At 39.8% G+C, this 18,592-nt stretch overlaps 1 protein-coding gene across 1 annotated transcript in view; it reads right to left on the reverse strand.

The window, feature by feature from the left end:
- LOC134529428 (17-beta-hydroxysteroid dehydrogenase 13) overlaps positions 1-16,617 on the reverse strand; it is a 173,445-nt gene extending 156,828 nt beyond the window's left edge. Inside the window, exon 1 of the mRNA XM_063363497.1 lies at positions 16,464-16,617. The gene's annotated coding sequence lies outside the window, so the exon portion shown is untranslated. The remainder of the gene's footprint in view (positions 1-16,463) is intronic.
- Between the last annotated feature and the right edge of the window lie 1,975 nt (positions 16,618-18,592).

The raw sequence follows: 18,592 nt of genomic DNA on the forward strand, positions 1-18,592 counted from the left end.
AGTATATGTGGACGACATTATTGTAGTAGGTAATACAGTGAAGGAACTTTTTCAAAATCTCCAGGATGTATTCTACAGGCTTCGCCATGCCCAACATAAGTTAAGTCCTAAGAAGTGCTTCTTGTTCCAGCATGAGGTAACATTCCTTGGGCATATAGTATCGCAGGATGGAGTGCGAACAGATCTCGAGAAGATCCGTTCTGTTATGGAGTGGCCTCAACCTAAAAACAAGCATGAAGTAAGAAGTTTTCTGGGACTTTATACTTACTACAGACGGTTTGTGCCCAGGTTCTCGACAATCGCAAAACCACTGCAGCATAAGCTGACTGAGGACAAGAGACAATTTATTTGGACCTCGGCATGCGAGACTGCATTTCAAGACCTCAAGAAATCCCTGTGTTCTAGCCCCATACTTGCCTACCCCCATCTACATGGAGAGTATATCCTCGACAAAGTTGCAAGCGGAAGTGGTTTGGGCGCTGTCCTGTCCCAGGTTCAGGGTGGAAATGAACGAGTAATAGCATACTACAGCAAAGTTTTGTCTAAGCCTGAACGCAACTATTGTGTCACAAGACGAGAACACTTGACACATATCTATCATCGACGCACAATCGACACACATGCACTATTGTAAATGTAAATTATTAATTTTCGTTGTACAAACGATGCTTAATCTTCATTATCATACATTTTGACGCAAATCTATATATTTAAAAGAAAGTCGTTTTAGTTACACTATTTATAACTCAAGAACGGCTGAACCGATTTGGCTGAAAATTAGTAGGGAGGTAGGTTAGAACCAGGAGAAAATTTCTTTTACGCACTGACCATGCCGCACTTAAGTGGCTACTACAGTTCCAGAATCCAGAGGGACAACTTGCTAGGTGGATTGAACAGATACAGCAATATGATTGTCGGATAGAACACAGGAAAGGCCGAATTCACAGCAATGCTGATGCCCTCTCCCGAAGGCCTTGCAAGGTAGACTGTAACCATTGCAACAGGGCAGAGAAAAATGAAGGGATCGAAGATATTCGGCGAACAACGATAATTAACGGGGAAGAAAAATGGGATAGTGCCAGGTTGAAGGCAGCACAGCGGCAAGATCCTGACCTGGCATCTATCATAAGCTGGTTAGAGAGTGGTGCTGGACGTCCAAAATGGCATGAAATATCCAGTGACCGAAGGGCGGTGAAAGCTTACTGGGCACAGTGGGAATCCTTGAGAACTGTTGATGAGCTACTAATGAGAGCATGGGAGAGTCCGAATGGAAAAGTAGTTACCATGCAACTACTCCATCCAAAGAGTCTAGTGGCAGAGGTGTTGAAGGAAATTCATGATGGTACCTCTGGTGGTCATCTAGGGGTGACCAAAACTCTAGCCAAGACCCGTCAATGCTTCTATTGGTTGAGGTGTCGCCAGGATGTGAAGGCTTGGTGTAGCAATTCGAAGCATGCTCGGCTAAAAAGGGGCCACAACACCGGAGTCATGGGAAAATGAGGGCATACAGTGTAGGGGCTCCCTTTGAGAGGATAGCCATCGACATCGCTGGACCATTCCCCAAGACTAAAGATGGTAACCCGTATATTCTGGTAGCAATGGATTACTTCAGCAAGTGGCCAGAGGCTTATGCACTTCCTAATCAAGAAGCCTCAACTGTTGCAGATGCAATACTCAACAACTTCATTTGCAGATTTGGGATACCAATGGAGCTCCACTTAGACCAAGGCCGCAATTTCGAGTCGACAATATTTCAGGAGGTGTGTCGGTTACTGGGAATAAATAAAACCAGGACTACAGCCCTACATCCCCAGTCTGATGGCATGGTGGACAGGTTTAACAGAACTCTGGAGGAACACCTTGCCAAAGTTGTGGCCGAGCATCAACAGGATTGGGATCAACACATCCAGTTGTTCCTAATGGCATATAGATCTTCCATCCATGACTCCACTGGGCAGACCCCTGCGAGTATTGTGTTTGGACAGGAGGTGACGCTGCCCTGTGATGTCAAGTTCGGTCGTCCGCGCAAGGAGCAGACCAGCACCACTGAATGTGTAAATCATCTAGAGGAGCGAATGAAACTTATACACGAGGAGGCCCGCAGGAATCTTCGATTAGCGACGAATCGAATGAAGACAAGGTATGACCTGAAAGCCAATTCATCCGGATTCCATAAGGGTGATTAGTGTGGTTGTTTAACCTGCAACGAAGAAAGGGAAGGTGCCCTAAACTTCAAGCATCATGGGAAGGCCCCTATGAGGTCTTAAATCGCCTAAATGATGTGGTTTACATGATCCAGAGAGGAAAGAGGGGACGTATGAAAGTGGTACATTTAGACCACTTGAGGGAATATGCTGGAAGGGATGCATTACCTGTTCGGGACAAACAGGTTTAAGGAGGGGGCAATGTTACGAACGTGAGCAAGGTTGCGTCACGCGCAGGTGCAGAGCTAGCTGGGCTGATATCACATGCCACTGTAACATGAGATGTGCCGTGCGCACCTGGGACGCCGCCTCCCCTCCCTCCAGCCCTCAGCTCCCCACGCGGCACTGTTAGTTTGACATCCGAAACCTTACAGCTGAGAGTGACGCGAGCCGCCGACACATGTTTCGAGAGATTTCTGCCGTCGGGTCTGCGCGAAATGTCGCGACTGGCCCCAGCCGCGCTCGGGAGTTCTGGAAGGTGTCTGGGCTGATATAAAAACCAGGGGACGCCGGCCTCAGGAGTTCAGAGTGAAGTCGGGAGCATTCCCGCGGCGGAGTTTCTTGGTGATAGAGCGGCGAAGTCCCTGGACGAAGGTTCCAGGGCGAAGAGTTCAGTTCCGGGCGATAGTGTCGCGGGCGCGGCGGAGTTCCGAGCGAGGCGTCGAGTGGGATCTCGGTGAATGGGAAGTGCGACGGCGGCGGCGGAGTGCGGCGACGGAGTCCTGCGACGGAGGACCACGAGGGGTGCTGCGGCGAGAGTTGCGCCAGAGGTGCGGCTCAGCGAGGTGTGCGGTGTGTAAAAACGAGTGACTGAGGAAACAACATTTTTTAAAGTACAATTGATTAATTGGCATTTTTATATTATTTGCTAGTAATGTAAATAGTGGCAAGAAATAAAACTGTGTGTGCGATAAAAATCTTTAATTGGGCTATCCTTTTACGAACCCTGTAAATCGTAACATTATTTAGTCACAGTGTCTAATTATTTGGTGCAGTGTGGGGATTAAAAAACTACGAAATGTTTGATTTTATTTTTTTATTCAGAACCGTGATTAATTAGTCTATCAATTGTTCTTAGCTGGATGTTGAGTTATGGGACATTCCATATACAGCAGCCATCAATGTTTACAAGATTGTTTTAATGGATTTGGTAAATAAACAAAATGGTTTAATCTACTTTTAATATATATTTCGAAAAACAACAAGCTACGTTCGTGCAATAAATATTTAACAAAAGAATTGAGTAAACAAAACCTGAAAATACAAGAATATTGATTGTATTGTCAACGCACAATATTGACTAGCATCAGAAAACGAAATTCTGCCACACTGAGTGCCTGCGACGCGACCGCCAATCAAAAAACACCAGTACCGGAAAAGTCTCGTTGGGGAATTTTCACGTGCTATCGTCACAGATGTGTCGAACGTGATTGGTTAGAAAAATATTTAATTCGCGTAGCGCCAGTCACACTATCTTATTACAAGCACAACATGAGTGTAGGTGGCCTCTGTAAATTTCTTTGTACAAGACATGTTAAAGTTTGTGTTTATGCTCGTGTATCCACAGATGTATATATGTAACACCTGAATCTGTATGGAAACTACTGATATCCACCAAATATTGTAAAAATTCGACACATTAAATTTATTTTTGCTACTCTTAAATATGAGTCAATAAGTGTGTATTTAATTAATTGTACATTTTACAAAAATATATGATGGTAACATAAAAATCAATTAGATTTGTAATCAAACAGAAAATTTTAAAACGTAACATTAAGCTTACTACTAAGACCAAACTTTCTAATAACAATACATTTTTTTTACTCAAAGTTTCGTTGACTTGATACAAAAAACAAATTCAGTTATTATATACACATATGCACATGGAATCTCGTAACTTATTTATGGCTGGAAAAATTAAATTTCTCATCAGTCTGTAGTAATATAAAACGAATTTCACTGCATGGACAAAGCAATTTAAAAAGTCTGAAAATCATATTAAATATTAATTTAAATGATATATTAATGAATTTGAAAACGATTTATGATATATTTACAATATAAATGTATGTTTGGCCATATGCTATGTAGTCGGAACTGCAGAAGCTTTATGAGCCGATATTCGAGCAAAAAAATAGAAAGTTAAACCTCGGAGTGAAAACTGTGTTTACTTGCTAGCTCCTCGTCGTTGTGAACGGCGGAGGAGGGGCAAGGGGAATTAAGTACAGGGCTTCGGTAGCCGGCGGTTTCCGGGGAAAACCACACATCTAGACATGCTTTCACACTTCGCGAGGGATAGAGTGCCTTGCGAGGTGGCCAGGTGGCATAGTGGCGTGGTACCGTATTGGTGTGATGGTGTGATGGTGTGATGGCGTGGTGTTGTGGTGGAGAGGTGGCGTGGTGGCGTGGTGGCGTGGTGGCGTGGTGGCGTGGTGGCGTGGTGGCGTGGTGGCGTGGTGGCGTGGTGGCGTGGTGGCGTGGTGGCGTGGTGGCGTGGTGGCGTGGTGGCGTGGTGGCGTGGTGGCGTGGTGGCGTGGTGGCGTGGTGGCGTGGTGGCGTGGTGGCGTGGTGGCGTGGTGGCGTGGTGGCGTGGTGGCGTGGTGGCGTGGTGGCGTGGTGGCGTGGTGGCGTGGTGGCGTGGTGGCGTGGTGGCGTGGTGGCGTGGTGGCGTGGTGGCGTGGTGGCGTGGTGGCGTGGTGGCGTGGTGGCGTGGTGGCGTGGTGGCGTGGTGGCGTGGTGGCGTGGTGGCGTGGTGGCGTGGTGGGAGGTGTCATGGCGGTGAGCTGGCAAGGTGGTGTGGTGACATGGTGGCAATGTAGCGAGGTGAAAATAACTTCAAAAATTACAAAAAACTATTGGTTTGTGAGAATGTGTGAGTTTCTTTAAACAAATTTAGATATGTATGTAAACATTTTTTATTGAAAATTGATTATGATTAGTGTTTAATAGGGGCTCCTGCGTCAGGTTCCAAGACCTGGATTGTAGATTGTTCTTGGCCATATTTGATTTTGACATCATGACAGCCAAACCATTATATATATATGTTATACATATACATGTTATCATCTTATTTTCTAAGCGTCTCCGAAACAAAAGGTCTTCCTTGTCATTACTAAGTATGTATGCAATATGTCCAAGTAAAAACCAATGGCACATATATAGGCCAAATGTATCCGAATCCGGACGCCTTTTTTGTATTGAGCACGCCTTTCAATCAAGCATGTCCGGAGTCAGGCTGATAGACTAAGGCCACGAGGCCTTCTTTCCAATGTCGATCACATAGGACGAGTCTTCTCTCAGGCCTACAGGATTAGCATAACCTGATTAGCTTTACGAGTACTATGAGCTGTATTAAAAGCATATAGACTATAAAACTACGAATAACAGGGATAAAGCTACAGACAAAAATAAGAATACGCACAAATCATATTCCAACAGGGCTCCAACTGCTCTAAATGCTACAATTGATACAACTGCTCCAACTCGCTACAATGTATCTAATTACAAAAGTAGTGTATAATAGCTGGTCCGGCGGCTGGAGTAAGAGTGTGGTTTCGGTGTCCACCATCTTGGATTGTGACGTCATGATGTCCATTATGAATGTATTTCAAAAATTTCCACAAAAAAACTAAATTTTTGCCAAATTTTGTAAAAAAAATCGCCAAAATTACCAGTATTAAAGAAAAAAAAGTCCGACAAAAATCTGCAAAAAAATTTGAAAATTCATAAAATTTATTTTAGAGGGTAAAACCCACAAAAATTCAAAAAAATTGGCATTCTAAAAACCTCAATATATTGTTGCCTTAAAATAAAAACGAAAATTACCCAAAGCGGCTTCAAATCCCATTTGACTAGCCGCCCTAAGCTGCCAAGGCCATGTCCGCCATCTTGTCATCTGCTGTAGACCAATGTTTTAAATTAAGAAGTAATTTTTGCAATTATCATTTTGGCCGTTATCTTGAAAATACGTGATAATTATCAGAAAAAATGGACACTATCTCCCGGAACTGAACTCTCCGACATGGAACCTTTGTCCAGGGACTTCGCTGCTCCGCCGCACGCGCGGCACTATCACCCGGAAACTCCGCCATGGTAAAACTCCCGACTTAACTGCCTCCTCCGAGGCCGGCGTCCTGGGCTTATATAAGCCCAGACGCCCTTCTAGAATTCACGAGCGTGGCTGGGGCCAGTCGCGTCATTCCACACCGAACCGACGCGAGCAATCTCTAGACATGCGTCGGCAGCTGCCAAATGGCGCGCTTAACTCCCCAGCTATCAGGTGTCAGATGTCAAGCTAACAGCGCCGCGCGGGGAGCGGAAGGAAGGAGGGGGGAAAGCGGCGACCCTTGTAATCTACCAGATGTGCGCGGCACGTCTCACGTTGCGGCGGCCACGTAATGTCAGCCAGCCCTGCACCTGCGCGCCGCGGCCCTCCTTACGTTTCGTAACAATATTAATTTAAATTAATATAGTTTAAAGTCCTAAAAGAGTCTTAAATTATTCTATTACCATCCTCCAGTAAGCCGATGATGATATATTGACCACCATGTTGAAGTTATGCAATTATTTAGCTAGAAATTCGGGAAAAACTCCAAAATTTAACAAAAAAATCACTCAATTTACGGATTGAATCGATGGATTTCTGCACATGCTTCGATACTTGGTCAATGCAAAAAAAATATGTGATTCAATATCACATGAATTTACCATAAAAATGACAGGTACGAAAACTAAGGTACTGCAAGTTCTCAATACAATATTTATTACCTACATAATTTCTACTTTACTACAAGAACAAAAACAAATAAATTACAAGAGATTTTCGATTGTTAGTCTTTTTAGGGTGTGAAGCGAGACCTTAACATACCTTGGCATGTGATTTCAGAGCATCTCCACATTACAGTTGATTACCACATACAGCACACAGCTAAGAGTTCTCGGTTTTGTTAAAAGGACAAATATATATTTCATGATACCTCGCACTAAACATATGCACAAACGTTCTGCCACAGAGGATACATTTTGGTCCCGATTAATGCGCAACTAGTCCATTACAATTCCTGATGTGTATTTTTAATTTTCCATAGCGTTTAAACTGGGTACAACACCTGTTGCACTGACATCTAATGCGTTCAGAGTTATTATTACAATTGTATTATAATCACGAATTTTCAAGTTTCTGATGTTGTCACAGTACGTACAACTTTAGAATGGAGCACCGTTATTTTCTGCGTCCTTTATCGATGTTACTGGCCCTGTTGACAACCATTTTCATTATGCTGAAGAAACTGCAGCAGGAGTGTCTTCAACTGATCTGCTGGAACAGTAGGTGCAACTGTTGAGACCGTTGCTAACAGGTTCTGCGTCGTCAACACCGGGATCTCTGGAGCTGTCTAGATGCATGCGTGATTCAGTAAGTATCCTTGTAACTATTTAGAAGGTCAACATAAACAGTTCACATATTTTGAGAAACGAATTTAACAATCCTATAAAATTAGTTTTAAGCTTTTTGGTTCGAGATATTACAAGTAATTAATATTATACTAGATAAAGCCCATTGGTATTACGTGTATGTGTTTGTTTTTCTAGGCGTCCTTTTAGAAGAAGTGTCAAAACATTAGATCTTTAGTTGGCAAATTATAATGGAAGATTTCCTGCAGGATATTTCTTAGTTATTTGCAATTTTCGAAGTAGGGTTGGTCTTTCAAAATGTTTGAAATCACTAAATTTTCATGGAATAATTTAGATATTAGATACTTCTCTGTTTATTTAAGGGAAAAAAAGTTTTATTGAAGTTATAGACTAATAATTTGTTTCAATTATTAAAACACATACGGATATAGAAAGTAACTTTATGATGCAGTAAAATATAATTAATTCAATTATGAGTCAGCACTATTCGTGAATACAAATATTTTTATATGAACTTTAATAAACAAAACACAATATATTCGCAGTGTGGAGCCATTGCGAAATTAAAAACTCAATAGTTAATATTCAATCATAATTACACTGGAACAAAACCAGACATCGTAAAACATGCACTAAAACTAATATAACCTTCGACATAATAACACTTATGAGGTTTGTTCACAGACTATAAATTTATTCGTGTACTCATTATTTCAACTATTGTTTTTTCGCTTGTCCTCAATTGTATTATGGTTGTGAAAAGAAAGTGATTCGCTTGGGTGCATACAGACCATTAAATTATACTAAATACTCGCCAACGTGTTTCTTCCTTGTTTCGCGTCATTGTTCAACTGATTGTGTGAAAGTGGGACGGAGGGGGGCGAAGATGAATTTTTATAGGAGAAGTAATTAAGGTTGGCTAATCACCGGCCAAGAAACATAAGGAGCGAGAAGTCGCAAACTCCCTGTTATGATTGTTCTAGTCATGGCTCCCTTCTCTTGCACCTACCATAACTCTCTAAAATATGCTTGTTGATTTGGTGAAAAACAAGACATTAGCTTTTTCTGATCAATCCTTTAGCTAAAAAAATGTTTTAGCGTGTTTTTAAATGTAATAGAAATTCCAAAATGTTTTCCTACCACAAATATAGTAAATACTATATGGGTTGTTTGGAAATATATTTACTGTTTTTTTTTTGTTCATTTGCTTGGGTTTGATGACGCATGGTTAAGCTGTTTCCTACTCCCATTTATGTGTTTCTGTTACTGTCAATTGATAACATAAACGTGTGAATATATTAAAAATTGTTTGTTAATCGAGTGTAAAGTTGCAAAGAAGTGACTACCAAAAATATTTATTTCTTGTAACACCAGGTTGTTTTATCATCGCAAGAATAAGGGTATCCTTTCACAGCATGCTCTCGCTGAATAAATCCTTGAAAATAAACTATCCTCCGGGTAATGCGGCATAGGTAAAGTCCTGCTAACCCTCCGTCCTCCATCCATCCTTCCCCTGCACCCTCTCCCGCCAATCTTGCCTCTTTGCCCATCCGCCCCATTCGTCATCCGTCATCCGCCCCATCCGGCTACATCATACGTCATCCGTCCTCCATCCTCCATCCTATGCCCTCCGGCCTCCGCCAATAATTCACCGACGTTTCGGTCGACATTGCAGTCGCCATAATCAGGGAGCAGTTACCTATTGGTCGGTGAATTATTCACCAAGGACACGGCTACAACCCAGAAGCCAAGCTACTTCAGACAATGGCCGTGAAAGCCTGCGAACTTTATTATTAAAAAATTACTAAAATACTTAAAAGCGCATTTGCGTCTTACGTTTCAGAGTCCTCGGTTCGATTCCTAGAGAGATAATAAAAAAATTATCTTATTTTCTTTACACTATTTACCAGGTGGCTGACTTCCACCCCTAATACTAAGGCATATAATAAATTCAACAACATGACGTCACGTTAGCCATCTTAGATGCCTTCAAGTGGTAATCAATATTTATTTTCATTAAATGTTAGATTTCAAATAGTTTAAATGTGCAGGTGCTGCATTCGTGATTCTGATTTGTTGAAACCTAAAATTTATAATGTTATTGATTTAAATATTTAATGAGTCTAGCCTCCATCCTATTCCAAACAAAGAAGTAATTGCGTTTGAGTGATGTCAATGAGTGTAATATTTCCATGTACGGGTTGTATTTGAAGCAATTTGACGGAACATTTGACAGCATAAAAGAGCTTTTAGTGTGCGATTTCCACACAGGCTGCATTCACTAAGGAATGTGTGTTTGGGAGGAACAGCGTTATGATGCTTGCTAAGGGCGACACTGGCTGGTGCATCACACGCCTCTTCGCCTCTATGCAGAAGGTACCAAACTGGCGTGCAGTCTTCACGTCAGTAACTTGCCTCTAAGGGCGGAATTCCAAAACATTCAGGTAAGGTAGCGAATAAGCACTACCTTGTTGGGATACAACTGTAACCTATCTCGCAGACTGTATTCCAGAACGCGTCCCAATCCAATTCCTGTTAGGAAACGAAAAAGCAACTGTTTTAATAAACTGTGCCCTGTACGAGGCTAGAAACTGATTTCAATGCATTCTAGCGGATGTTTGGCAACCATCGATGGATTTGCTACGCCAAAATCCTACAGATAGCAGCACTATCGTGCGAATTAATTGGCGTAATTTTAATTTTCTCAGGTAATTTTAAAGTTGTTGATTATTTGTTTTTATGACCATTTAACTATTCAAATATATTACAGAATAGGTTTTGCTATTATAAAGTTTTATTTGACACACTAGGTAATTTTAAAGTTGTTGATTATTTGTTTTTATGACCATTAAAGTAATCAAATATATTTCAGAATAGTTTTTACTATTATAAAGTTTTATTTGACACACTAAAACACATTATACATCCCCCGATTATAATTAAAATGACTATATATGAGTTAATGGCGCCAGATGCTATTCAGCCATCTGGGAGAAATCAACGAAAAAGTAGCTCTGCGCATGCGCGTGATTTTGGCAACGAAACGGCAACAGATAGGACACCAAAAATCAGTGCCCTAAAAATAAGGTACTGGCCGTGTCCTATCGTGCACTTGGAATATGGTTAGGGTACAGGTATCGCATATTCAACACCTAAACCCTTATTTTTGTGTCTTGGAATACGGCCCTAAGACACTTGAAGAGGCAACTAGGCAACTGTACAACTGTACGCAAGAATATTTAAAATAAAGTGTCCTTACACGTACTGTGTAAGAATTTGTTTATATCTACAAACATCTGTGACAACACCAAATGTTAAACTGTTAAAAAAAAATTTAAAAACGAAACCATTAAACAGCCGCCATAGGAGAGTAAAATGGCTCCGAATGTTATTCAGAATCGGGCATCTTTAATAAATCTGGAGCGGTTTTAAATTGAGCGTTAACACCTGGAGTAGGTACTGCACAACGTTTGAAGGCCTAGCCAGACGGCCACTACAAGCAGGGGCGCAACAACTAAATTTTCAAAAGGGGGGGGGGGGGGCAATATACCTTTTTATAAAGAATCATCTATCCCTCCTATTGAAGCAGGGGGTCCGGGTGTCCTCCCCCGGGAAAATTTTTATTTCAAGGTGGAAAATGGTGCTATTTAAGCAGTTTTATTATCTAAAAATTAATTACACAGCACTTTCTTTACCCCCGTTTGCCCCCACTTCAAGGTTTCAGAGGGAAGGGGGGGCAAAATACACTTGCCCCCCCCCCCCTGTTGTTGCGCCTACAAGTATTCGTAAACAACCATGGTCTACTGATGAAGGGTTGAATATTTCCACTGTATAACTTACCAAAGAATACTACTTTTAAAAAATACATGCATTCGAACATAAACTCACATACTTATTGAGTCCATCACAACCACGCTCTTCTTCCGTTCCTATAACAGCACACAGAACTCAGAAGTCGAATGTCGGCTAAGTTTCTACGAATATATGAGTTATCCGAAACTAAAAAGGGCCCTTCTATAACATGACGTACAGTCTCCCTTTTAAAGTTCGTAAATTGGCTCCAATGTCAAACAACGGAGCACACGGTCATACGAATAAAGTAACACTTGTTGATTGTGTTTTAAAATGCGTACTACTTGTGTGAAACTACATACGCCAGGTAAAACCACGTGTGATTTTACTTTTGTTAGTATAGGTACTTTTACAAGGACATATTGGGCGTAAAACCATCAGATGAATCGTTCATTTACACAGAAACTCAGTTTTTATTACACAATTTTTTTTTATTTTAAGAATATTCCATACATTTAGTGTAAAATATTAAATTACAACAGCACATGAATACAACTGCATAAATTAACACTAATAGTTGATAGTATTTTAATATACGTACTGTTTGTTTGGGTTTGCACAAAACATGTTAGTGTATTATTATCATAACACAATGTGTTATTTTACCTCATGTTGAAGTATTTTTACTAAGGCATTGTTGGTGTAAAACTATTAGAAGAATCTTTTCTTTACGAATGTTGAATTTTTAGAATATAAATATTTTGTGTAAAATTACACGACGTATTAAAAAATTTTGCACGAGGAATGTGTAAACGTACACATACTGAATGTGTTTACACAAATTATACGATAAAAATGTAAAAATACACACCGAGAGTGTAAATTTTACGCAAATTAGTTGCAGTGTAGTAAAAGTACATCCACACGAAGTGAAGTAGGACATTGTGTTGTTATAATAACTCACGGATATGGTTTCTGTCTTCCATAAAACAGCAGAGGGCTGCCGGGCGGAAGCTAGGAAAGGCGGGAGTCGCACTAGAGGGAAAGAAGCGAGGTAACAACGGCAACACCGCCTGAGCGCCGCTTCCCAACTTTCGCGCGCGCTTGTCCGACATTAGCCAACTTTCAGTCCCCGTTCGAAAACTGACTAGTTCTCCCAGGCGCACTCGCTTTGGGATCCTTCTCTGAGTTCGGTGGATGGTTCACAAAACGTGTTAAGGGGGTACGTAGCATCATAAATTATTCTGCTTCTAATATTTTGTATTTTTGCAAAACATTTACAACACATTATTTATATTACCATGTTTGTTCATAAACATTTTTTTTTTCCTTCGTAAACAAGCCCTTATTTAATGCATTTCATAAACTCAAAGGAAAATATAATGTCAATAGCAGCATGTACTGAAAGCATGTGGTGTACAGTTTTGGATTAACCGTACGTATGCAGTATTCGTCAGCAAAACCTTATTTTTTTGTATCAATCATAAAATAACAAAAAATTAAATTTGTTCATAAAGCATAGAAACCCGAGTTTTTCAGCAGTTTGTAAAAACCTAATTTTTAATGATTAATGAATCATGTACTTTAATATAGTTTCAAGACGAAGACTACATACGAACGGTTAATCCAAAACTATACACCACACGATTTCATGTTTTCAGTATCTACATGTTACGATTGACAATAACAAAATTATTTTAAGCTAATAAAAAAACCATTAAAAAGAAATTGTTTATTAGAAAAAAAACTCTTTATAAACAATGAAAGACGGTTACTAAACAATTTTTTTTAAACAATGAGCAATAACACGGAATATTAGAAGCAAAATAATTTAGGATGCTTATTACTACCTTGATGCCGATTTTACGGAACACAATACGCGTTTCACATAATTGTTCGACAGGATTCTACGTCACGTGTGCACAGAGCGCCAAATCGGTGCTCATACCAAAATGTGACTCATGTCACGATGTCGGGATCGGGCGCACAACCCTCGCCATATGAGCGTAGAGCCTAAGTGATCACGGCCATATTACTAATAATAACACTTTTGCTTTAAGTTTATGTCACAATTATTTGACTGTATCAAAATGATATTGAAATAAAGCAGAAAAATTGGTTCAAACAAACAAAATAAAGCAACAGCAAAATTTTGTAAATAGATAAGAGACCTGTAGCAATTTTTGGACAACTGATTTTTTTACATTTAAGTCTTTAAAGAATTCTGCTGCAAACGGCAATCTACCGGGAAACATATTTTAACTTACAAACGGTGGCATAAAGGTAAAGAGTATAATTCGTATGCAAATATTTTTAGAAATTATTCTGGACCTAATGCAAATGTTTGCCTTTTTTCAAGATACTACAGTTTAAATAGAAGAATATTAAAAATAAACCCTTCTTGTAAATACCTTTCCTACGTACCGTAACAAGTCCCCAATTTTTCGTATCAATAAACATCTGCAAAAACACCCGTTATTGTGTTTTCACAGTTTTAAAAAAATACATTTTTAAACCGAAACCATGAAACTAATCACCACAGGAGGGTGAAATAGCTCTTAAAAGCTATTCTGAATCTCTAGTAGGTTGTAAACGGTGCATTAACATTTAATTTTTGTTTTATTCTTATTCTTTCTACATAATTGGTTTTGGGTAACCATGAACTAGTTAAGGTAAGACTTTTGGCGAATTTGACTGAACCCATGACGTGGTTCATATGGTTTGTTATTCTTCAAAATGTAAGTAATATTATCATGGCACCAACTATAAATAATAACTATAATTTCAAGCAAATAAAATCTATTTTATTTAATAACGTTAATTAATATTTTGTTAGTTTCCTTATTCTTCTCAAATAGCTTCTGGCTAAACATTTACTAGTATTGGTAAGACGCCTAGCACATTTGTTATAAATCTATGATTATTTGTTTGATAATGTTAAAAATCTTACGTACCATTATCATAGTTTTGGCCACAAAACACTTAATTTTCATCCAAATAAGTTAAGTTTAAAAACCTGAAATTTTGTATTCGTAGTATCCTTATTCTTTCTAGATATTCTCTAGGTAACGGAAAACTATAGTGTGGCGCATTTTGTCCAAACCAATGACTTGGTTCAGCTAGCGACGTGTGGTGAGAACCTCGAACTAACACTAGCAGCGACTTGAAATGAAAGTTCTGGTAAAGTAGTTGGCGCTTCCGTGTTCAAGAGGGCATCTCGTGAAGTTCGTAATAGCAGAAGAATGTAAGTGGCAGCTGCAAACTCACACATATGTTATACTGCTATTTATTATCTTGCTTGCATGGTATGTTGCTTCAAAAATGTAAATAAATAACAAAAAGAAACCGGACACCAACTAACAACACATGCAAACCAGCAGTGTTTTTGAGTAGGAAGAAAAATAAAAGAGATATCTGTACAAAGGTTCAGTAGATGTTTCAATTGCCTCCCACCACGGAGTTTCTGATACGATACCCTTATTGTTCACAATTGGGAAATGTGGCTGACATTGCCGTGAGTAATTGGTTTATGATGAGTAACCTCTTAGCTATTGGCATACGGCATTTGGTAGGAGTAATTTCGTGAATGGAACATAAGTCACATGGAACGGTGCTGCCATCTGTGGCGGATGGCACACACAAAAGTTTACAAAGACAAAGGGAAACTTTATAGTATTAAATGTTTAATTAATTTTAACAAGATGGGCAGTATTTAAATAAAATTCCTAGTTGAAAATCTGGTCCAAAGCTGGGATTAAGTTGTTTTTTTTTTCTGGCTCCAGAAGCGAATTCTAGCGGGGCTGCGGAAACTACGTGTGATTCCCGTCCAGAAGTGTAGTTGAAAACATAATTTTCGTATATTTATCACGCTCAGCATTATTATAAAGAGTTATAAGTTAAATTTAGTGTCCAAGTTTCGTATTACAATTGTGTTTGCCAAATGAGAACACATGAATTTACTGAGGTTAGATGTTACACATCTCTGGCGAGTACTGAAAACTTGCTCACATTATTGTTATTGAGGTACTACTTCTATCCACCCCCACCAAGGTTTTATCTCATATTTTTACGCCTTATTCGCCTCTAATGACGACGATGTCAGCGAGATAATAAACACTTTTTAGGTCTTCTAGATAAAGGTAACATAATTCGCCACTTTGAGAAATTATTTTGGTAGGCAATGCAGAACTTTACTAAACTTATATTTGTTTTGTTCAAACCCTGTGTAAACATAATCACGGTATTAACAAGGAAAAAATGCGTAAAAAAACAGTATAAAATTTTAAAAAAGTGACCACGTGGAGAATTCCGATACTTGTTTTCGGATTTAAAAAACACGCAAAATAGGAACGAAACGAAGTTCGAACTATTGGGGCGTGAAACGGTCCAAAATATTGCTATTCGTGTGTTAATAACACCATTAGAGGCGGACAGGAATGAAAGGGTTAGATTGAAGCATTGTCAGAACAAACAGGTGGAGGAAAACGGGAGCAGTCCAATAAAACCCAATCACTCAAGGCAAGAGCGCATTCAGCTGAAAACCGAAAAAAAAAAAGGGTTATTTATGGGAATTTTACCTCTTTCAAGAAAGAGTGTGGTCCATGGTGCCATAAAATAAAACAAAAAAAAATGAATATCAGTTATTAAAAATGATTTTTTTCCACAAATGTTTGTGGGGATTAGTTGCGAATTTTCTCTAACAAGATCTTCTTGCTCCTTGTTTAAATATTTCCCCTTCCCCTTGGCAAACTGAATACGTCATTGGCGTACCACAAATTGCGATTAATTCGGGGCTGACCCCGCCGGTAATAGCACCCGGACATCCTACGTGAGACGTGAGTGCTCCGGCCTTTGAACTACCGAGGTCCGCAGGCTCACCAGTGGAACAAGTTGAAAGGACTGATTCGAAGCTTGAGCGACAGGTCGGAAACCGCAGCTCAACTTTCCGCAGCTGCGGCAGAGTAGGTCAAGTCGCGCAAAGAGGCTGCAGCCCGTGAACGCGCGGCCGCAGGACGAAGGAAGCAGGGGAGGAACGAAGAAGCGGGGACTCACCTGCTCGCAGCGCCGCGCACCGCCTGGCGGCCAGTCGGGGAACCACGCAGCGGTCGAAGCGGACGGCCCACAGCCCTCAGCCACGCGCCCTGGCCGAGACTCGACTGGAGCGCCTAGCAGCTCTCTCTCGGGTCGCGTCCTCCCCTCCTGCGGCGAAACCGTTCCCCTCCCGCGACCAAAAAATAAAAGACACTTCACAAGGAAAAATCCGAGGGCGGTCGCGGCCCGCCCACCGACGCGAAACCAACCAAAATAGCTTCTAGATTTCTTACGTTATTGCGTCTTAGAAATCGTGATCCCAGTTTAAAAAGTAGATTTAAAAGAAAATAGAATAGATATTAAAACTTTATAAAATATCAACAGGGTTCAGTATAGTCAAGTTGGATATATATATATATATATATATATATATATATATATATATATACACACACACACACACACATACACTAATATTATAAAGCTGAAGAGTTTGTTTGTTTGTTTGAACGCGCAAATCTCAGGAACCACTGGTCCGATTTGAAAAATTCTTTCAGTTTTGGATAGTACATTTATCGAGGAAGGCTATATGCTATATTATATTATCAATAACATAAGGGATCCTTACAAAAAGTCCAATTTAAAATAAAATGCGTTGGAGGGGGTTAGATACAACATGCAGTACACGTACAGTGTTGTTGACAATGCCGCAGGCGCAAGAAGTTTATTTCCTATTGCCTATTAACATTGTTGCCACGCACTAGATGCCTTATCATTCTTAATCTTCCCATACAAGTAAAAAATACCCGTGTGATATTAGCAACGAAGCAATCAGTACCCTCATAAGAGTTCAATTAGTATTTAAATACTATTATCACTTTAAATCGCAAACCTAAACTATTGTTTTTTTTTTCTCTCTCTCTGTGTTTAATTTGTTTTTTACTGCCCTTTCTTTCAAGTATATATATTTTACAGACTTGAAACTTCACAGTAATGTTCCTTATGTTACGCAGGATGACATTTTCCGAAAATTAGATCCCATGGGTGGTTAAAACCAGGCAACAGTGGGTACTTTGTCTGCATGAGAACAGGATTTTGCATTGTTCATGCCTTCTGTGTCTCCATGGCAACGGGCATCGCGCGGCAGTGGCGTACCCACAAGGAGGGGCATGTATAATGAGCGGCGCAAGAGTGATCTGCTTGTAGACTGCCGTAGCGAAGTACGGGTACATCAGTTGTACGTTGCGTGCACGAGTCGGGAAACCATCGGTGCTATTCATTTTCTCTCCGGTACATTATACAGCATTGTAATAAATTTTCACTTAATTTTTTTTATTTACCATTACTGTAAATGCGAGATGTGGCTTAATTTTTTTCCATTAGTATAGCCGTGCGAAGCCGGGTCGGGCAGCTAGTACGTATATATATATAGACACACACGCGCGCAGAAAGCAACAATAATGCAAAAACCCGTTGCGATGGAGACGAAGAAAGCATAGACAATGCAATGACGAAATTTCATCAAATGAAATGATGTGGGTTTATTGTGATATATTTGGCTTCCGTCATCATAACGAAATATAAAATATGTGCCAGTTTTATAAGTCCAGTCACAAGCTTTAAATCGCTAAAAGGTTTTAAACATCAAAATCTGTTTATTAGTTTTTGCGTGATACTCGAACAGACAAACAGACAGCCATATTTATGTTACAGTTAAATTGTAATAGAGATAGAATAAGGGTTATGCATGCTCCGTTATAAACAATTCTTTAACGTTTCTCGAACGTTCAATTTTGGGTGAAAAATCTACTTTGAGAGAATATGTTGGATACGAGTGTTTAACTATATAAATCAAATTAAATTATTTAAACCAGGTATGAAATATTTAAATAAACTTACCAATATAACAAATGTGAGATAAAATTTCAATGTCGATGCATATGGCGAATATATACATTCGGACCTGCAAGAAACGATCATTACTTAGAAGAAAAACAGCTTTTGACGATTACTAAAGGTGCCACTCTTCGGTGCCGAACAAAACATACTGTGTAAGGGAGAGGAACAAACCTAAGATGGCAGACGTCACCCAGCCTAGTACGAATGCAGGCGTTGCCGAATATGTTCTGCCGCCTACTTGTACGAGTACA

This window comes from Bacillus rossius, chromosome 2 (assembly GCF_032445375.1).
Source record: "Bacillus rossius redtenbacheri isolate Brsri chromosome 2, Brsri_v3, whole genome shotgun sequence".
NCBI lineage: Eukaryota > Metazoa > Arthropoda > Insecta > Phasmatodea > Bacillidae > Bacillus > Bacillus rossius.